Source organism: Amblyraja radiata, chromosome 12 (assembly GCF_010909765.2).
Source record: "Amblyraja radiata isolate CabotCenter1 chromosome 12, sAmbRad1.1.pri, whole genome shotgun sequence".
Lineage (NCBI taxonomy): Eukaryota > Metazoa > Chordata > Chondrichthyes > Rajiformes > Rajidae > Amblyraja > Amblyraja radiata.
The window spans coordinates 17,770,109-17,782,111 of NC_045967.1; positions in this window are offsets into that span (position 1 = coordinate 17,770,109).

A 12,003-nucleotide genomic window follows, 5' to 3' on the forward strand; every position below is an offset into this window, starting at 1 on the left:
TTTGGGTCGGGACCTTTCTTCAGACTGAAAGTAGAGGAGGGGAAGGTGGGGGAGGGGGGAACTGCCGGTAGGAAAATGGCAGAACAAATCTGGGCCAGCAACAGATGACCAAGAAAGGGTGGAGCCAATAATGGCCCATAATTAGCTGGGGTTGAAGTGACAACGAAGGAATACGGGGATGCGAACAATGGAACTGGGAGGACTAGTAGGGAGGGATGAGGAAGGGAATGCAGGGGTTATTTGAAATTAGAGAGGGTTATCTGGAGTGATTCAGTAATTATTCTATCTGTTCATGGGCCATTGGCCTGGCTTGAGAATTACTCATTTGATCAGAAAACTGCAACTGAGATATCTTATGTTAAGACATAAAGCACGAGTTGACATGCTGGTGACCGGATATAGACTGCACAATGTACTGTGGTTTATTCATGATCATTAACAATCCTCCGACACAAAGGTGGCGCTATTACTGCAACCTAACAGTTTCTCCAAAATAGAAAGAGTAATAGAGATCATGGTCATGGATGATCACTTGAAGTGGAGTGTGATTGCCTCCTGGTGGGTCCTGTCTGTGGGAGTTGAGATGGCTGAAGAGGCCAGTCCTGGAGGCACAGACTTTTTGTCTCTCCAAGTGGATGCGCGTTGGTGGTGTCTTTTCCCATGGAGAGACTGATGCACGGACAGCCACCGCCCGGTCCATGACAGAGGCAGACCCGGGTCCAATGGCACGGACTCCACCATGAGGGGGAGTCTCTCCCTGCTGCAGCTTCTTCCACCATTATGGTCTCTACCCACTGGTCAGACATCATCCTCCGCCTGTTCCACCATCCAGGTCTTTTTCTTGGGCCGCACTTTGTCAGGCACCTCCCCCTCGACCTACTCCAGGACTTTGTGCTATCAATAGAAGCAAATATCTGGAGGCAGTGGCTATGTTATCAAAACTGGAAATAAGGCTCTAATAGGCTGCCTTGACCCTTTGATCAGTAACTTATTTATTAACTCCATGGAAGCAGATTACTGGACTGACTGCTGACATCTTCTCCATTGCAGCTGCAACATTACTGCCATTAATTCTCCAAACAGCTTCAGCAAATAAGGTGGCACAGTGACACAGCAGGAGAGTTGCTGCCTTACAGAGCCTGAGACCCAGGTTCAGTCCTGACTGCGGGTGCTGTCTGTACGGTGTTTGTACGTTCTCCCTGTGGTGCTCCATTTTCCTCCTACACTCCAAAGTGGTTTGTAGCTTAAATGGATTTGGTTGTAAATTGTCCCTAGTGTGTGTAGGATGGTGCTAGTGTATAGGAATCACTGGTCGGCACGAACTCAGTGGACCGAAGGGCCTGTTACCACACTGTACCTCTAAACTAAACCAAACTAAACTAAGCTGCTTTCACTATTCTCCAAACAACAAAGACCTTGTACACCAACCGAAGATTAAGACATTTTGGATGAATAATTCAGATCATTTCTGATCTTATCATTTGCAGCTGCTAATCGCTGTATATTTAATGTCAGCACATGTTTTTAGTTTCTTCTGTCTTCCCATCAGAGAAGCCTTAGAGAAGCTTTGTTTGGGACTGCATACATTATATCTGAATGTGCCTGAGCTATGAAGTGCTGAATTTTACCCACAGTCTTTAGACTTTTAGACTTTGGAAATACAGCGCAGAAACAGGCCCTTCGGCCCACCGAGTCCACACTGAGCAGCGATTACCCCGAACACTAACACCATCCTACACACTAGGAACAACTTATAATTTTACCAAAGCCAATTAACCTACAACACTGTACATCTTTGGAGTGTGGGAGGAAACTGGAGCACCCGGAGAAAACCCACGCAGTCACAGGGGGAACGTGCAAACTTCGTACAGGCATCACCCGTAGTCAGGATCGAACCCGGGTCACTGGAGCTGTAAGGCAGCAACTCTACTGCTGCGCCACTGTACCTATCAAAGGTGGCAATGTTCCAGCTCTCCCGACCAAACCTTTTTTAACCTCATCTAACCCACAGGGACAACGTACAATCAGCACGACCAAGTGTAGACTCGGCCATTGTTTCGCTAAATACTTGAACTCGGTCCACCAAAGCCTAATGGATCTCCTGGTTGCTAACCACATTAATTCCATTATCCTGGGCCTCCTCCATTGCCAGAATGAGGTCACATGAAATCTGGAAATACAGTACCTCATATTCCGCTTGGGCAGCTTACAACCCAAAGATATGAACATTGAATTCTACAATTTTATGCAATATCTAATAACCCTCCCTCCCTCAACTTTCTCCCCTACAACTCCTTTTGGGGACCAGTTCCTCTCCTGGTCCCCAAACTGGAATCACACATATTTCTCCTCTCCCCCTCCCTTCCACCTACATTCCTTCCTCTGACTTCACAATTTGCAAATCTTCAATTCTCTTCTCACAGCTTTTTTTAAATCTCTGGCATTTGTCCAATCATATACCTATCTGAACCCCTCCTGATCCGTGTTCACCTATTACCTGCCACGCTTTCCCTGCTCCTCCTCTCTCCACGTCCTATGGCCCAACTTGCCCACGCTGATCAACATGTCCCAACTACGCTCTTCCCACCTGTTTGGATTTGGTCCATATCCCTCACAACCTATTTTATCCATGTCCAAATGATTTATTTTAGATAGGCATATTGATATGAAGGGAATGGGGGGGTTTGCAACATGTTTGGCATGGACATTATGGTGTAAAATGTCCGTTCCTCTGCTGTTCTATGTTCTACTTAATGTTGCAATTCACATCAGAACATTGCCCTGAGTCTTTGCTATTGTAAATTGCTAGCAAAGGAGAGAGAGTTGCAACATGCCATTACTGAACAGTTTTCTCACACAGGGTCAAACAATTTGAATTATATTAAGGTGCAAATTACAGCAAGGATTCCCCTATTACAAAAGAAAAGTGTGTTGAGTGTGATGATGTATCAAATTCTGTTGAAGCTGCTCTCGATATGTGACCTACATAATTTCAGTCCATTTAAATCGCCCTCTTTTTAAAATAAATGTCAGGGCTGTTTCAGAGATTCAAAAACTCGTGAATATAGTCCAGAAATGATCCAATGGTTGTTGCCAAGTCTGGAGGGCTTTAGTTAGAAGGAAAGGGTGTCACAGGTTATGGGGAGAAGGCAGGAGAATGGGGTTGAGAGGGAAAGATAAAGATCAGCCAGAATCTGAAACTGTCATGATCACATTGAGTGGCGGTGCTGGCTCGAAGGGCCAAATGGCCTACTCCTGCACCTATTGTCTATTGTCACCCTATTTGCCTGCGACACCACTTTCATGGAACTATGTACTATCATTCCTAGATCCCTCTGCTGTACACAGGGCTGCCAACTCTCACGCTTTGAGCGTGACACTCACGCATTTCAGCCAATTCTCACGCCCTCACGCTGAAGACAGAATTCTCACGCTGACAGGCTGTCTTCAGTCCCTGCACAGCAAAGATCCTATAGCGGAGCTATAGGATCTTTGCTGCACAGTTTGTCTCAAGTTTGCGCCGCATGACAACGATCTGCACGGATTGGGGAAGCGCGTCGGTCCCGGGCAGCGGGTGCCAGCGCTTTTGTGAGCCGTCTACGAGCGCTGCGCTTCCGGCTACCGCAGCAACCTCGCTCCCTCCCTCCCTCCTGCCCTTCAACACACGGCAGCGCCAACGCCGCCAATCCACGCTACACCCTGCCCGCCAGACTCCCCATTGGGCGGCCAGGGAAAGAGAGGGAGGGGAGAAAGAGAGAGAGAGAGAAGAAAAAAGGGAGGGATGGAGGCAAGGAGAGACAGGGGAAGGGAATGTAGAAAGGGGATGAAGGAAGGGAAGGGGAAAGGGGAGAAAGGAAGCGTGAGGAAAAAGAGGGAGGGGAGGAAAGAGGGAGGGGAGGCAAGAGAGGGAGCGAGGGGGGAAGGAAAGGTGTGTGTGTGTGTATCCCTCTGTGCGTGTGTGTGTGTGTCTCCCTGTGTGTGTCTCCCTTAATGTGTGTCTCCTGTGTGTGTCTCCCTGTGTGCGTGTGTGTGTGTCTCCCTGTGTGTGTGTGTGTGTCTCCCTGTGTGTGTGTCTCCCTGTGTGTGTGTGTATCTCCCTGTGTGTGTGTCTCCCTGTGTGTGTGTCTTCCTTTGTGTATGTGTCTCCCTGTGTGTGTCTGTGTCTCCCTGTGTGTGTGTGTGGCTCCCTGTGTGTGTGTCTCCCTGTGTGTGTGTGTGTGAGTCTCCCTGTGTGTGTGTGCATGTCTGTGTGTCTCCGTGTGTGTGTGTGTGTGTGTGTGTGTGTGTGTGTGTGTGTGTGTGTGTGTGTGTGTGTGTGTGTCTCCCTGTGTGTGTGTCTCCCTGTGTATGTGTCTCCCTGTGCGTGTCTCTCCCTGTGTGTGTGTGTGTGTGTGTCTCCCTGTGTGTGTGTCTCCCTGTGTATGTGGCTCCCTGTGTGTGTGTCTCCCTGTGTGTGTGTGTCTCCCTGTGTGTGTGTCTCCCTGTTTGTGTGTGTCTCCCTGTGTGTGTGTCTTCCTTTGTGTATGTGTCTCCCTGTGTGTGTGTCTCCCTGTGTGTGTGTGTGTGTGTGTGTGTGTGTGTGTATCCCTGTGTGTGTGTGTGTGTACCTGTGTGTGTGTGTGTGTGTGTGTCTGAGTCTCCCTGTGTGTGTGTGTATCCCTGTATGTGTGTGTGTGTCTCCCCGTGTGTGTGTGTCTCCCTGTGTGTGTGTGTGTATCCCTGTGTGTGTGTGTGTGTGTGTGTCTCCCTGTGTGTGTGTGTGTCTGTCTCCCTGTGTGTGTGTGTGTGTCTGTCTCCCTGTGTGTGTGTCTGTCTCCCTGTGTGTGTGTGTGTCTGTCTCCCTGTGTGTGTGTGTGTGTGTGTGTGTCTGTCTCCCTGTGTGTGTGTGTCTGTGTCTCCCTGTGTGTGTGTGTGTGTGTGTGTGTGTGTGTGTGTGTGTGTGTGTGTGTGTGTGTGTGTGTGTGTGTGTGTGTGTGTGTGTGTCTATCTTTGTGTATGTGTCTCCCTGTGCGTCTGTTGTCACATCCTGGCCTTAGGCAGGGCTGCCAACTCTCACGCTTTGAGCGTGAGAGTCACGCATTTCAGCCAATTCTTATGCTGATGACAGAATTCTCACGCTGTCTTCAGTCCCTGCACAGTTTGTCTTTTTGCGCCATATCACAACGATCTGTGCAGTCTGGGGAAGCGCGTCAGTTGGCGGCTGTGAGTGACGTTGCATCTCTTCTCTTCTCTTCTTTCTTGGTTGGATGTGCAGCCGCCGACAACATGAAGCAGCCGGAGATAAAACTAACCAGGTGAATTGGTTGCAAAACATGGGGAGGACCACAATGAGGCCAAACATCTAGGACAGGGTTCGGCAACCTACGGCACACGGGCCGTAACCCAAAAAACCTGAACACCCTCCTCCCATCTTCCCCCTCCCCCCCCCCCCCCCCCCCCCCCCCCCCCCCCTCGCAATTTCTCACTCTCAACTCTCACCCAATGTTGGCAGCCCTGTGTACATCACTCTCCAGTGTCCTGCCATTCACTGTGATGTTCCTACCCTGGTTTGACTTCCCAAAATGCAACACCCCACACTTATTTGCATTAAACTCCATTAACTGTTTCTCGACACAGTTGATCAAGTTCCGGCTGTAATTTTTGTTAACTATTTCCACTGTTTACACTGTTTTAGTGTCATCTGAGTTATTTATAATTATATTGATGAAATATATAAATCTTTTAGTTTAGTTTAGGGTTACCTTGTGGAAACAGGCCCATCGGCCCACCGGGTCCGTGCCAACCAGTGATCCCCATAAACTAGCACTATCCTACACACAAGGGACAACTTACAATATTTTCCAAAGCCAATTAACCTAAAAACCTGTATGTCTTTGAAGTGTGCGAGGAAACTGGAGCACCCGGAGAAAACTCATGTGTTCACAGGGAGAATGTACAAACTCCGTACAGACAGCACCCATAGTCAGGATTGAACCGGGGTCTCTGGAACTTTAAGGCAGCAGCTCTACCGCTGCGGATTGGGCTGGCCTAAGATCTCTCTGAGATGCTACGAGTTTGCAAAATTCCTTGTTTCTCTAAAAGACTGAAGGTGAAAGACTTTGTAAACAATGAGTTGTGAATAATCGTGTTGTTGTTTTCCCCGTGCCTGTTGGCATTTCACCCCGGTGTGGAATTCTGCACCTGCCCCGTGCCTCCTCACTGGGTTCAGCTGTTCTTTTCAATTGCACTGCAGGCCTTGTCAATGCATGTGTCTGCTTCAATGTTCAGCAGCTTGTCAGTAACCCACTGTGCCAGCCGCCAGCTCGATAATTGTGCACAGGTGTATTCGAGCAAAATCACTCCTCTTTGCTGTAAAACTCTGTTTCTCTCTGAAGATGCAGTTTCAAGATTCTCGATTCAGTTTGAATGTTTGTGTCACTGACTCTGTCGATCAGATGATCAAAATGGCAAGAAGGCGTAAAGTGGGAGACAAGAGTTTTGTTCGAAGCATTTATTGTTGTGATATGCAGCATGCTGCCTGGAGGAATAATGGAGGCAATTTCAGAGGACCAAATCCTCCAGCAAGTTGAAAGGTGGAGATGTCCACTTTTTGGTCAATGCTTTGTGCTCTAAACTTAATTCTGCTTCCCTGACTCAGGATACATGTTCATAAAAATATTGTCCCTTTAATCTACCATGGTAGTTCACCTCTACCATATTGTCGCTAGTCATCGCACCACCACAAGCCTATACCAAGGATGTATTGAATGAATCATACATGGTCATCAACCTCTGAGGAAGAAAACTCTGATGCTCTGGATGGACTAAAATGCTGGAGTAACTTGGTGGGTCCGGCAGCATTTCTGGAGGAGAAGGCAGGGCGGCGCAGTGGCACAGCAATAGAGCTGTTGCCTTAAAGTGCCAGAGATCCAAAGCCAATTAACCTACAAACCTGCACATCTTTGGAGTCTGGGAGGAAACTGGAGCACCCAGAGAAAACCTACATGGTCACAGGGAGAATGTACAACCTCCATACAGACTGCACCTCATCGTTAGGATCGAACCCGGGTCTCTGGTGCTGTAAAGCAGCAACTCCACCACTGCTCCATTGTGCCACTCATACAGTTTTCACTGAATCTCAGTACATGTGACAATAATAAACATAAACTAAACCTACTTCAGTAGTCACTGGTTTCATCAAGAAATGTTTTGATGACTATGTTCTGTCAAAGACAATTACAGTTTATCCAGAAATGTTGGATGAACAGGGAGATTCACTCTCTGCTGATGTCCAGATCTAATGCTTTGAAGATGCATGAACCTGTACTGCAAGAAGGCCAAGTATAATCTCCATAAGGCCATCAGAAATGCCAAGAGATAACTCCAAAACCTGTTGAAGGCTCAATACAGTCAAGCAGATACCAGGCAACTGCAGCAGGGCCTGAATACCACCAACAGGAGACCATACTTGGTTGTCTTGAGCTAAGGAAATGAGGGAGTGAATATAACCCTGTCCATCCATTGAGATGCTGTAGAGATGATCGACTGGATATCTTACTTCGGAGTCACATGAGTGACTACGTGAAGAACCCCGCCAGGACGCATGCGTGTCATATCGCTACACGCATTGCGAAACAGTCAGGTGGGGTGGAACGACGTTCCCCCGCAGCGGCAGTTTAAAAGCCGGAACATGCAGATAAGAGTTACTCTGCGGTCTTTTTGTTTTTTCCCATACTGATTTACAGGTGGGGAGCATGGACAAGTCGAAGAAAACAACGAGGGTTGCGACAAAGCTGGTGGGGGAGGACCGCGGAGTAGCGGGCAGCCAGCAGAGGCCAGCGGCACATGAATCACCTATAATGGGATCAGCTGTGCCCGATGTCGCCTCCGGACCGGCCAGATCCACTCCGCGGCCGGGCGGTAAGGCAAAACAAAAAATCAAAACAAAGTTGTGGACTCAGATGAGTCCGACTTTGAGCAGCCGCGAGCGACCAGCGACCGTGAGCGCTGGAGCCGGATGGAGCGGTGTGTGGAGCACTTGCTCCAACATGACAGGCTCCGGGAGATGGAGTCTAGTCACTGTGGGCACTATGTAAAACCCACAGCAGCACCCCTTGTAGGGCTGCACAGTGCATCTCCCTCGTCAGTACTGGGGGTCAGTTCTGGGCTGATCCTGAAGAGGGGTTTGCAGAAGAGAAATCATGTGTGCAGGGGGTGCAGGAACGTGAAAATCTACCGGACATGGTGTCCAACTTCATACAGCCATACCAGACTGGCCAAAACCTGGAACAAAAACTAGCTGCCAGTATAGATTTTACTTCGGAGTCACGTGAGTGACTACGTGAAGAACCCGCTCAGCGCGCAGGCGCGGCATTAACGCCAGCAGTGCAACAGCGGCTGCAACGGAACTTAGGCGCTCCCGCTACAGAATGAAACGGACCGTCAGGTGAGTACCCTGAGGTCGGGTTTCTTTTGCAGGGGAGCCTTTTTTCTGCTTGTGTTTTACAGGCAGAGAAAAAGGCTCTGGAACAAAACTGTCCCCCGTTCGAAGAGGAACGTTTTCCGTCGGGGAGGGGGGCAGCAACAGTAGCAGTAGGGGCAGCGGTAGGAGCGTCTACCCGGTGTTCCGTAATTCCCCTACACCGTGCCGAGCCCAGCCCGCTAGCACCTGAGCAGCGGGCTGGATGCATAGCCACCCGAAGAGGCATCCGGCAGGTGTTCCCGATTTCGGACGGGACGTCTCTCCACCCGCACGGGGGGAGAGAGAGCCGCCTGAGCCGCTGGAGCGGCTCTCGGAGCAGGTGCTGCGAGACGCGCTGCTTGAGGGGCGCTCTCGCTAGTACAAGGCACAAAAGCTCTAGAAGAAGGCGGTAGGAACAATTACCGGGCGCTCCGCTATCACCATCACCGCGCCGAGCCCAGTCCCGCTAGTGCCTGAACTGCGGGCTGGATGTCTAGCCATCCGAACAGGCATCCGGCCGGTGGCGTCCGATTCGTCGGACGGGGACATGTCTCCACCTAAATGGAGGAGAGACAGCCGCCTGAGCTGCATCCAACAGCTATTGGAGCAGCTCCAGCGAGATGCACAGAAAGAGCGCTCTTGCGGAGGGAGGTCAGGCACCCCCACCACAGTGTTCTGTACACTGCCCTCTGCTCCCTCATTACTGGAGGCTAGCATTGGTGACCAGGGCTGGGCTGGTCTGGAACAGGGGCAGGCGGTCGAATTCGTGAGTATGCCAGGGGTGCAGGAACAGGAAGATCTGTTGGGTGTGGTGGACCGCTTTGTAGCAACCTCACGGGCTGGAGCACCACTGGAACCAAGAATGGCGGCCAGCATCAACCATCTATCCAATAAACCATTACTGGAAAAGGTGCTTGCTGAGGTGCTGAAACAACACACAGCACCAGAAAACTGTGAGGCCCTCAAAGTAAAAAGTGTCAACAGCCAAATCTGGGGGCATGTGGGGTCACACATCCAGACCCAAGAACTCAAGCTACAGCGGATCTTAAGGCTCCTGACGTCGGCCATCACAGCCTTTGCTCGTTCCGTGGAGACCACGGAGAGGATACCTGCCAGCAGGATGTGCTGGCATTAATGTGTACCACACAATTTGAGATCAACAATCTCCGGAGGGAAACATAAGACCTGCCCTCAATCCCAAATTTGCTGGCTTGTGTAAAGCCCCAGCTGCGGAGACGGACGAGCTGCTAATTGGGAAAGATCTCAATAAAAAACTGAAGGAGATGGAGGAAGCATCAAAAACCTTCGGCCTAATGAGGGCAGGCCCCGGGACGAGCAAACCAAGACCTTTGATACCCAAGCGGCAGCACCCCACGGCATCCACCAGTCGACGTCCGCAATATGGGACTGGTGAACACTTGGGGTCCGCACATTATCCCCAAAGATCTTTTTAGATCAGGGCCCGCAGCGGACCCTCTGGAAAATGCGCCTCCCCCCAACATCGCCAGCACGTCAGAACAGAACCTTCAGGAAAATGAAGAAACAGAATCGCCAATAACCATGGAGGTAGGTGGGTCTGGCCCCAACCAGCATATAGAGAATAAGGGTGCTTTATTAATAGGGGGGAGATTACACTTGTTTAAAGAAGCATGGGGTATGGTCACGAGTGACAAGTATATACTCAACAGCATTAGTGGATATAAAATACAATTCATCTCAGAAAAAACGCCGCCAGTTCAACATTGGCCCCAAAAGGTATTTCTCCCTCCATCAAAGAGAAACGTGAGGGACAAGCTGAACTGGTGAGACTTATCACAAAGGGGGTCATCGAAAAGACCAAACATGAACCTTTGGAATTTGTATCGAATACATTCACTAAAACCGAAAAAGATGGTGGCTGTCGCATCATCATTGACTTAACATCACTAAACAAATTTGTTAAGTATATACATTTCAAAATGGAGACATTTGTTACTGCCAAACAACTGAATTCCAATGGACACTTCATGGCAAGCATTTATCTTAAAGATGCTTACTATCTAGTACCCATATACAAGGATCATCGCAGATACCTAAAATTTATCTGGATGGTACAAAGCATTGCCCTATGAGCTAACTTCAGCCCCAAGATTATTCACCAAAATATTGAACCCAGCCATGGCAATACTAAGAAAACAAAAACATATTGTCATGGCATATCTGGATGATATTCTGATAGTAGGGAAAACGATGGAATTGGCTGTGGCAGCAGTATCAGCTACAAAACAGCTTCTCGAAACTCTGGGGTTCGCCCTCCATCCAGATAAATCTAAGTTGAAGCCATCCACTATCATGGACTACCTGGGCTTCACAATTAACTCAGTCCATATTACTGTTACCTTGCCAAAGGCAAAAATGGTTGAATTAGCACAATCATGCAACAATTTAATGGTCAACGAGCGACCAACAAGAGTAATTGGGGAAATGGTAGCAGCATTTCCGGCTACACAATTCGGACCTTTGCACTATCAAAAATTTACAGAGAGCAAAGGTACAGGCAATAAAACGACATACAGGTCACTATGATCGTGTCATGAAATTACCCACTGAAGCAATATCAGAGCTACAGTGGTGGGCAGAAAACGTTTGGCATAGTTTCAGCCCTATCTTTATCGCTAACCCTACTTTAGTTATTCAAACAGATCCCAGTGCTCAAGGCTGGGGAGCGACTAACTCCATATCCAACACAGGTGGTAGATGGACTAACCTAGAGTCATCATTACTACTTACACTGGGCATTAACTATCTAGAGATGTTGGGCGCCTTTTATGGTTTAAAAGCATATGTATCTAATATGCAGCACTTGCATGTTCGGTTACAAATTGATAAATACTACGGTGATGGCTTATATTAACCATATGGGTGGCATAAAATCATTATCATGCGACAAATTGGTCAACATGATTTGGCAATGGTATGCCGAAAGACATATTTGGCTATCAGCTACTTACCTACCAGGTAAGCTAAACACCCATGCCATGAGAAAATTAAACGCCTGGGTTGCAAGTTTGAACAGACCTTACCTGGAACTGGGATTGTCCAAACAAACCATCACCACCATGTCGGCATCCCTTCGAACATCCACCAAGAGGCAGTACTTAACCAGCATCAAAAAAGGGAGAAGTATTGCCAGGAAACAGGGACGACATACGCAACAGCCACAGCCACCAACATACTGGAGTTCCTGGCCTATCTACACCACGATGTAGGGATCAGCTACAGTGCCATCAACACAGCGCAGAGTGCTCTTTCTGCTTATCTCAAACCAGCGCCAGTACAACAGGCGATGGGATCCCATCCACTGGTGGTAAAACTGATGAAGGGCATTTACAATATCAAGCCCTAAGCCCAGGTATACCCATATTTGGGATATCAGTGTGGTCCTGACATATCTTAGGGAATGGCCACCAGCCAGATCCCTCGGCCTCGAGCAAGCTACACAAAAGACGCTCATGTTGATGGCACTTGTATCCGCTCAGAGGGTCCAGTCACTACACCTATTGCGACTGGACAACATGATCACA